Raw genomic sequence first — 9,192 nt, 5'->3', positions numbered from 1 at the left:
AGGGACATGCAAGCGAACTGAAGCAGGGCTCAGGTCACGAGCTTCCTGGAGGCATTCATGAAGTCTGTTCGACGTCACAAGCACAAGAACAACTTTCCTAGTAAAGAACGGAACTAGTATTTCCCAATTAATGACTGCAAAGTAAAATCACATCACGCTTCAAATTCCTAGGAAGGTCGCTTCTCACGCCCTCACTCCGTGTTGCCGATCTCCAGTCTTCCTTGTGTTGTGTTGAGCCACACGCGTGTTCACATGATTTATGATTCAAGGCTTCAGTTTTTTCATTACTTGACACCTTCTGAGCACCTGCTGCAGGTCAGGAGCCTTGCATGTTGACCTATTTCCTATACAACGCTTCCCGGTCAGCGAGCACCGGTATCATTCTGATAGCTTGAGCCTCAGAGGCTCGGACAGGCCAGTGGACATCGTGGAACCCCTTGGACTACCCCCCACACTGGTCACAAGCTGGAGACCCCTGTCCCCGCAGGTCCACCAGCCTGGCTCTGACTCCCTGGGCTCCCCGTGCTCTGGGCCCCTCAAGGCTGCCTGTGTATCCACCTGGGGCTCTGGTTCAGAGGGTTAGTGACCGGAGCAGCCAGCAAGATATTGAAAGGAGAGAGGCTGGGTATCTGTCCCCTCAGAGCCCACCCTGCACATCTCTTCAGGGTGACAGTCATTGCTCTTCTCTGGGAAGTCCTGTTCACCTGTGTCCCTTCTTCATGTTCTGGCAACTGCTCCTGCACCAGTCATGGGGCCTCGAGACGCCAGTATTAGCCCCAGGGTATGGCTCTGGGCCTCAATATTTCCCTGCATTGGGCCCTGACCTTTGTAAATAGCTCCTCCATTGCTACGTATGTGTAACATATCACCACAAACACGGTAACTCAGAAATGCACTTTATTCTCTCACAGCTCTGAAGATGGGAAGTCCAAAGTCAGGGTCGATGGCTGCCATCAAGGTCTCTCCGCAGGGTTGCTCTCCCCTCTGGAGGATCTCGGCGAGACTCCATCCCTTGTCTTTCTAGCTCCCGTATCCGCCAGCCCTCCTTGGCCCAGGGCTGCGCACCTCCGGTCTCTGCCTCCAGGCTCGCATTGCCAACCTCCCTCCATCTCTCTCTTATGAGGACACTTGTGACTGCACTGAGGGCCACCAGGGCATTCTAGGATGGCCTCCCCATTGCAAGACCCTTATTCACCCCTGCAAAGCCTTCACCATTTAAGGTAACATTTGCAGGGGTCCAGGGATTAGGTCCTGATCTCTTTGGGGCCATTGTTGAACCGGCTGCTTCAGCAAACCTTCCTCGAACTATCCCACTCAGTCTGCTGCTGCCCACGAGAGGGCCTGACCAGTACAGCCTGGCCCACAGTATATGCAGGACTACAAATCCAAGCCATGCGAGTTACCTACCGTAATTTGCACAGGGCTTTAAAAAAATATTTTTGAGAGAGAGAGAGACAGACAGACAGAGCCTGAGGGGGAGAGGGGCAGAGAGAGAGGAAGACATGGAATCTGAAGCAGGCTCCAGGCTCTGAGCTGTCAGCACAGAGCCCGACGTGGGGCTTGACCTCATGATCTCATGGCCTGAGCCAAAGTCTGATGCCTAACGGACTGAGCCACCCAAGTACCCTGCACAAAGGCGGTTTTAAAACCATTTATATGCTAATGACTTCCAAATTTACATCTCTGGTTTATTCCTTCCCTCCAAGTTCCAAGCTCAGCCGGCCAACTGACTGTGTGATATTCCCGTTCGGATATCACCATTGCCATTTTCGTAGGCCCCTCGAGCTTGTGTGGCAAAATCCAAGCCTTCTCTTTTCCCCCTTCCCTCCTGCTCCTTCTCCTGTGCTGTCCTGCGTGCGGGCCCACTGCCCACTGGGAACTCGGGAGTCAGCCTCTCGGCCACTGCCCAACGGGCCTCCCCACACCCACCCAAGCATTCAACGCTCCATCCCCGAAGATTCTGCACCCAGTTCATTACCGTGTCCCTAGCGGTCCCACCTCCACAGCAGACCGGGATTCTTGTCTGTTTTCCCTGTTTCTGTGACACCAGTCCAGTCCAGAGCACCTGCTTGCTCACCCGGACCACAGCGACGGAGTCCCGACGCCTCCTGCTTCCATGCCTCCCCCTCCTCTCTAGCGCAGTCCACCAGCATCTAGAGAGATATTTCATGTAGGGAAGGTGGCATCACTGCCCCCCTGGAAATTGGTCCATACCTTCGAGTCACGTTCTTGCCCTCACTCACCTCACTTTTCCCAGACCCCATTCCCACCTCCTCCCTTCTCATCGATGTCCCCTTGCCTGGCATGGCCTTTCCCTCCTGTCTGCACCTGCTGGGTGTTTAGTCTGGGTTGTCCAGTGCTGAGCACAGTTCCCAGTGCAGTGGAGAGCTAGCGAGGGCACCTCTTGGTGGGGTAGCGGCAGAGTCGTCTTGAAAAGGGCGAGGAAACCAGGAGGAATGAGGGACAGTGACCCTTGGTGAACTCCCCCATGGGGCGGACCATGGTGGAAACCAGGCTGACCCAAGGAAGTAGGCTCATGATCTCCCCAGAAGCAGAAGGACAGTCCGAGTCCTGAATTCTCCCCGGCCTGGCCCTCTGTGCCTCGTGGGTCCCCACGAGAGATGACTAGGCTGCTGGTCCTGGACAAGAGACCCCTGGCCTGTGGGGGGGATTCTGTCTGTGTCGTGTCCCCGTCCAAGGTCACTGGAGGCGTCTGATTAGCGAAGGCTTGTATCATTATCGTTCGTACGTGTCATGTGACCACTTGTCCCGTGTCCTTAGCTTGCTCTTCAGGTCTGTTGGCCTTCCCTCTCGGGGGCAGCGACCAGCAGCTGGGAGGAAGTCCAGATTCCTGCTGAGCGTCAGAGAAAAGCAACCTGGGATCCGGAATGAGTCACAAAATAGAAGTGTCTGCACGAGGATCGCAAGTTTACAGTCACCAGCCGACCACCGCAGGGACACCTTTAAAAAGGCTACTGCGGCAAGAAGGGACGGCCCGAAGCAGGTCCTGACCAGGCCGAGATGTCTCGGCGAGCACCACAGGCTCCCGGGGCGGTGGGGGGCTGGGGGCCACCCACGGTGGGGCCAGAGGCCGCTGGGCCTGAGGGCTCGGAGAGTCACTTGCACCTTCTTGCTCTGAAATCACCGTCAAGGACAGGCATCGATCATTGTTTTGGGGTTTTATTTGTTCCTTGTGGTCACTAGATGTCACTGCAGGAAAAAATCTGACCGGAAAACAGATGCAAGGCAGAGAGATATTAATGTTTTGGGTCCTATGGAAGTGGTTGCCTTGGCAACAGGGAGCACATGAAAGAACTTCCTTCTTTTCGGACACCCGGCGGCTTCCTAGCGATATTACATTCAGCACCGCAGACAGAAGACGCTGTGGGGAACAGGAACGAAGCCGGGGTGTGGGTCGGAAGGGCACAGCGCAGGATGGGGTGGGGGAGGGGTGGGGACCGGCAGACAGACAGACACTCAGACAGAGAGCGTCTGTGTTTACGCTGGACTCCAAAGCCCCCAACCCGAATTGCAGGTGCGCCCTCCAGACGTTCATGACTCTGATGAAGACGCACTCTTCGGCGCCTTCAGCCACAGCTGCAGAAATACCGAGGAGGAGTGAAGCCCAGACAGGAAAACCCCAGATACTGAACTGTGACCGAGGGCAGCACGGGCAGACTCAGCGCCCGTCCCCAGGCGCTTCTCCCCTGCTCGTCCACACTCTGCCCCACCCCTGCAAGAGGGAGAGGACTCTACCCCAGGCTGTGGAGACGGGAGATGCGGGAGGAGAGGCCAAGGGGCAGGCTGGGCTGGACAACCTTCCTCACCAGTCTTGGCTTAATTCAGCACCGACTAACCAACTAATCCATCAGTGTGACCAGGAAGAGGAAGGCATAGATCCTGTCGCTTGGGGCCACCACAGCCCTAAGTAAGGCGATGCTGGCTAGCCTTTGCTCTGTGCCCTCTGGCTCCCTTCTTCTCTCCCATCTCAGGAGGTCCCAGTGCCCTTGAACTGCCCTCTGGCTTTCCCAGAAGCTCACTCTGCAGTCTGCTTCCTTCCCCGCTTCATCAGAGCTGGCTCTTGGAGCCCCAAGGACCTTTGCATATTGGACTCAATCGTCTCACTAGAACCCCAGTCCTAACCCTTGGGGGATATTCGAATTTAAAGGGTAGCTTCCCCTCCAGATGCACAGCCAGGTGCTAGAATGTGTGTGAGAGCAAGGAAGATTCTAGACCTGACTCCACTGAGAGCCAGGAAAGCCAGGCATCTTCGCCTGGGCCAGGCCTGGGCAGGGCATTGCAGGAAGCCCCGGGTGCAGGGGGAGGGGGGACCCGGAGCCAGGCCACCCTCCCAGCCTCCACGGGGGAGGGGCCGGTGTCTCCTCTCAGGCAAGGTACTGAAGCAGAAATTGTACCCTGGGGAGACGGAAACAAATCTCAAAAAGACAAGAGACATAGGTTCTGAAGATCCCGGTCCACACAGACTCTCGGTCCAGACCATCCGTGTCCAGCCTGGTGTCATGCCTGGATCACACCGAGGCCATGCGGGGTGAGGGGCAGGGGTCCAGACGAGGCCGGAGGGGCTGGAGGCCGCTTGGGCTGCTCACATTCAGGGCCTGGGGGCAGCATGGCCAGCCTGGGGGCGGTGGGGGGAGGGGGCAGCCTTCAGGACGAGCTGTATTTTTACATTTCTGTATTTTCAGTCTTGTTACTCATATTAGTTTAAAAATACAAGATCGTTCTTTGGGCTTTTTATACCCAGAGCAACCAGCGGGTTCCTAGCTACTTCCAAGTATTCGTTGTAGCTCGTGCTTTACTTGTTACTAAGTGTCTATTAAATATACGGAGTCCATCTATCCATATTGGCTGTTGTTAAGACAACACGTTCAGGCTCCGTCTCAGACGTGACGTGCATGGCGTGATGCGGACACCGCACAAGCTCCCAGGGGAGGCCTCGGGTCCCGCCGTCAGCCGAGTCTCAAGGCCTTGGCCTGGCGCGCAGCTGCCACAGCTCAGGCGACCTTGAACGTAGTCATGGGAGGGCCAGGCTTCGGCTCTGCTGCGTCCCCTGCCCTGAGCAGGAAGCTTCTCTCTCCTGGGCGGCTTCTTGATGCTCCTCCCTCTCCCCCAGGCCCCCAAGGCTCATGCCATGTTGTCACCCGCATTTGCTATAAAAGATGAGGGCTCTTTGGGCACTTAGCTCCAGGGGTTCTTGCAGCCAGATCCAGAGTGTGGGTGTGGGTGGGGGTGGGGCGTCCTCACATCAACAGACAACCCTCAGACTCCAGCAGGCTGAGGGCTCGGTCTCACCAGACTGCCTCCACCCCGCACCCCTGCCCATCTCAGATGCCCTGCGCAAGCCCAGGCTGTGTGGTCCGTGTTTCTGACCTACCGGACGCAGATCAGAGGTTGCGACAAGCCAGCCTTGGGTTTCGGACACCAGCTGCCACCTGGGCTCCCGACTGACAGGCTGTAAATCACAGGTTCCCACAACCTGTCCCTCCAGTTGCATCAAATTGGCCAGAACTCTCTAGATCACTGATTTCTTATTAGAGGTTAGAACTCAGGAACAGCCCGACGGAGGCGACGCAGAGGGCAGGCCGTGGGGAAGGGCGAGGAGCGTCCAGATGCCTCCAGGCAATCGTCCATCCTGGAGCTCTCGGAATCCCATCCTTTTCTTTGGTGTTTTCTGGAAGGTTTCACAACATGAGATTGATTAAATCATTGGCGGGTCATTGATCCAACCTCCAGCCCCTTTCCCCTCCCCAGACGTCAGGGTGTGGGATTGAATGTCCCAACCCTCTAATTTCTCTGTTGTTTCTCCTGGTGACCAGCCCCCAGCCCAGATGCTTTCCGAAGGTCACCTCATCAGCATGACAAAAGACACCTTTATGCTCTTGTCACTTAGGAAATGCCAAGGGTTTTAGGGGCTCTGTGCCAGAAATAGGGACAAAGACCAAATACATGTTTCTTTTGTTTTTAAGTTTTTATTTATTTTGGAAGAGAGCGAGGGGGAGAGGGAGAGCGTGAGCAGGGGAGGGGCAGAGGGAGAGGAGAGTGAGAACCCCAAACAGGTTCACGACTGTCAGCCCGGAGCCCGACACAGAGATCGTGACCTGAGCTGAAATCAAGAGTCAGACGCTCAACCAACTGAAATCCCCCCAGGCGCCCCCCAAATACATATTTCTTATAAATCACAGTATCACCCAGACAAATACTGTCCATGATAAAGTAACACACGCAAATCAGGAAAAGATGCCACATTTTGGTTTTTGACAAAGGTCGATGCTCACTGTGGAATATCCACCTGTCCCCAAGGTGCCCCTCGGCCCAGCACTGGAAACCACAGTGCCCACCATCCCTCTGGGGGCGCCGCAGGCCGGCTCCTTTGGCGTCCACACACCTTCTTCCGATGCCTCTGCTGCACCTCCGGCCTCTGCCCCAGCGGCTCTCAGAGTGAGGAGACGGGCAGCGCTGGCTGCTCCCGACAGCTTGTTAGAAACTGAGGGTCTCGGGTCCCACCCCAGCCCTACTGGTCAATGTCTACGGTGTCACACTGAAGCCTGAGAAACACCGGTGTGTGCCGGGGCTTGCAGACTATGGCCCACGGGCTAAATCTGGCCACCGTGTCTGTATGGCGCACAAGCTAAGAATGGGCTTTATGTCTTTAAATGGCTGGTGCTTGGACCAAATATTCATGTTCCCATAAAATTCATATGTGAAGGGGCGCTTGGGTGGCTCAGTCGGTTGAGCATCCGACTTCAGCTCAGGTCATGATCTCACAGTTTGTGGGTTCGAGCCCTGCATCGGGTTCTGTACTAACAGCTCAGAGACTGAAGCCTGCTTCCGATTCTGTGTCTCTCTCTCTCTCTCTGTCCCTCCCCTGCTATGGTCTGTTGTGGGGAGCGGCAAAGATCTCAGATGCTTGGCCATTTGCTAGCCGGATATGTCCCTCCCTGAGGGGAGTTGCAAAAATAGGCAGGGGGGCGCCACTCCCTGCCAGAGAAGCCAGAAGATCAAAGATCAACCGCCTGCAGGCAGGGTAGTATCAGCCCCTCAGGCGCTGTGCTAAAACACTTTAGTCCGGTTCCTCTTTTACTCCAGCCTTAATCCCTTAACCCTGTTTCCTAGCAACCGACCTAGGTCAGCTGCCTTGTTTTCCTGCCTTGAAACCTTTATAAGATAGGGTGTTTTCTCAATAAAAGAAGAGGCTTGATCGTATTCCTGTGTTGTATCCTTACTCTCTGTGCTCCCCCTTCCTACCCTTTCTCTCCCTCTCTCAGGATCAAGAACCCACAAGCATTCTCCACCCTGCTGGCCGAGGCAGGACACGACAGTCTGTCTCTATCTCTCAAAAATAAATAAATGTTAAAAAAAAATTATATGTGGAAACCTAACCCCCAAGGTGATGACACTTGGAGGGGGGGCCTTGGGGAGGTGACTAGGTCATGAGGGCAGAGACTTGTGGATGGCATTAATGTCCCTTATAAGAGAGGCCCCACATGATGGAACCTTACCTGGCCATAAAGAAGGCAGTCCTGCCATTAGTGACAATATGGACGGACCCGGAGGGCATCACGTTAAGTGAGGCAAGTCAGACAAAGACAAATACCATGTGATCTCATGTATATGTGGAATCTAAAAAGAGAAACCCAAACTCAGAGAAAAAGGCTAGAACAATGGTCACCAGAGGTGGCAAATGGAGGTGGGCGGGGTGGGTGAAGGTGACCAAGAGAGACAAAATTCCAGTTATAAGATGAGTAAGTCCTGGGGATGTAATGTGCCGCATGGTGACTCTAGCTAACACATCCGTGTTTTGTATTGCAGACTCAAAGTTGCTAAGAGCGCAGACTCAAAGTTGCTAAGAGCGCGGATCTTGAAAGTTCTCAGCACAGGGAAAAAAAATTGTAGCTATGTGAAGTGATAGACCTTACATACACTTATTGTGGCCGCCCTCTTGCAACACACACTTATGTCAAATTGTTACGTTGTTTACCTGAAACTAATACCAAGTTATATGTCTGTTATGTCTTAGCAAGACTGAGAGAAGGAAATCTGCGAGCCCAGAGAGCCAGGCGAGGACCCAGGGAGAAGACAGCCATTCATGAAGCAGGAAGTGGGGTCTCCCCAGATCCCGAACGTGCAGGTGCCTTGATCTCGGACCTCCCAGCCTTTAGAACAATGAGACATGCACTGCTACTGTTTGTAAACCACCTGCCGATGGCATTCTGTTGGAACAGCCCCAACAGACTAAGACAGTTGGAAAATAACACAAAAGAAGAAAGTATTTGGTGAAGTGAGAGTTATATGAAATCAAACTTCAACATCTAGAGATAAAGTCTTATTGGAGTGCAGCCACCCTCGCCCCTTTATGCATGGCTCTTCTCACACCACAGCGACAGAGTTGAGGGGTTCCAACAAGGACCACAGGTGGGGCACAAAGCCGGGAACACGATTTTGTCCTTTATGATGGGAAAGGTCTGCCCAGCCTTGATCTGTAGGATCGAATGCCATCTCGACTCATCTCCTATTTCCCATGACTTTCCAGCACTTACTCCCAGGAAAGTGCAGACATGGTCTCCCTCTTGGCCGAGTCACCCGTCTTACATCCTGTGTGACTCCCATCCCATTTCCCTTGTCCGCCTCCCTCACCCTTCCTTGGACAGGGCACAACGCAAGTCCTTCCTCTCCTGAATACTTGGTGGTTTCTGTCACAGCCTTGATTTCTCATTTGCTAAATGCTGATGCTGCCAGGCCACCAGGACCACAGACTTCAACACGACCCTGAACGCCTTACTCCAGTTGTGCTTGTTTTTTGGGATGGCTAATCCGAGAGCCGAGGATTCGCGGAGCTCTTGGCACAGAAGTGGCACTCAATAGGTTCCTTACTGAGCCAATGACTGAGCTAATGGGCCACGTCATCTATTTCTGGATGCCCAGCACAGATATGGGTAGACAGTTTCTAATAGAATGATTAATTGATGAATTGACTTTCCTTCAAGAGGTCCGAAACGCCTTGTCTCTCTCGTTCACCCATTCATTCTCCACCAATATATTAAGCGTTGATGCTGTGCTAGTTTCTAGGTTACAGAGATGGATGAAGACAGAAAACACGCTTTGCTGTCCTGCAAATCAGTAGAGAGGGAGCCATGCACTGTAAGGGCCCGGTTGTTGGCTCCTTTCTGCTTCTAC

Source organism: Suricata suricatta, chromosome 3 (assembly GCF_006229205.1).
Source record: "Suricata suricatta isolate VVHF042 chromosome 3, meerkat_22Aug2017_6uvM2_HiC, whole genome shotgun sequence".
NCBI classification, from domain to species: Eukaryota; Metazoa; Chordata; class Mammalia; order Carnivora; family Herpestidae; genus Suricata; species Suricata suricatta.
The sequence above is the reverse complement of the archived record's forward strand: the minus strand, read 5'-3'. Positions refer to the sequence as shown.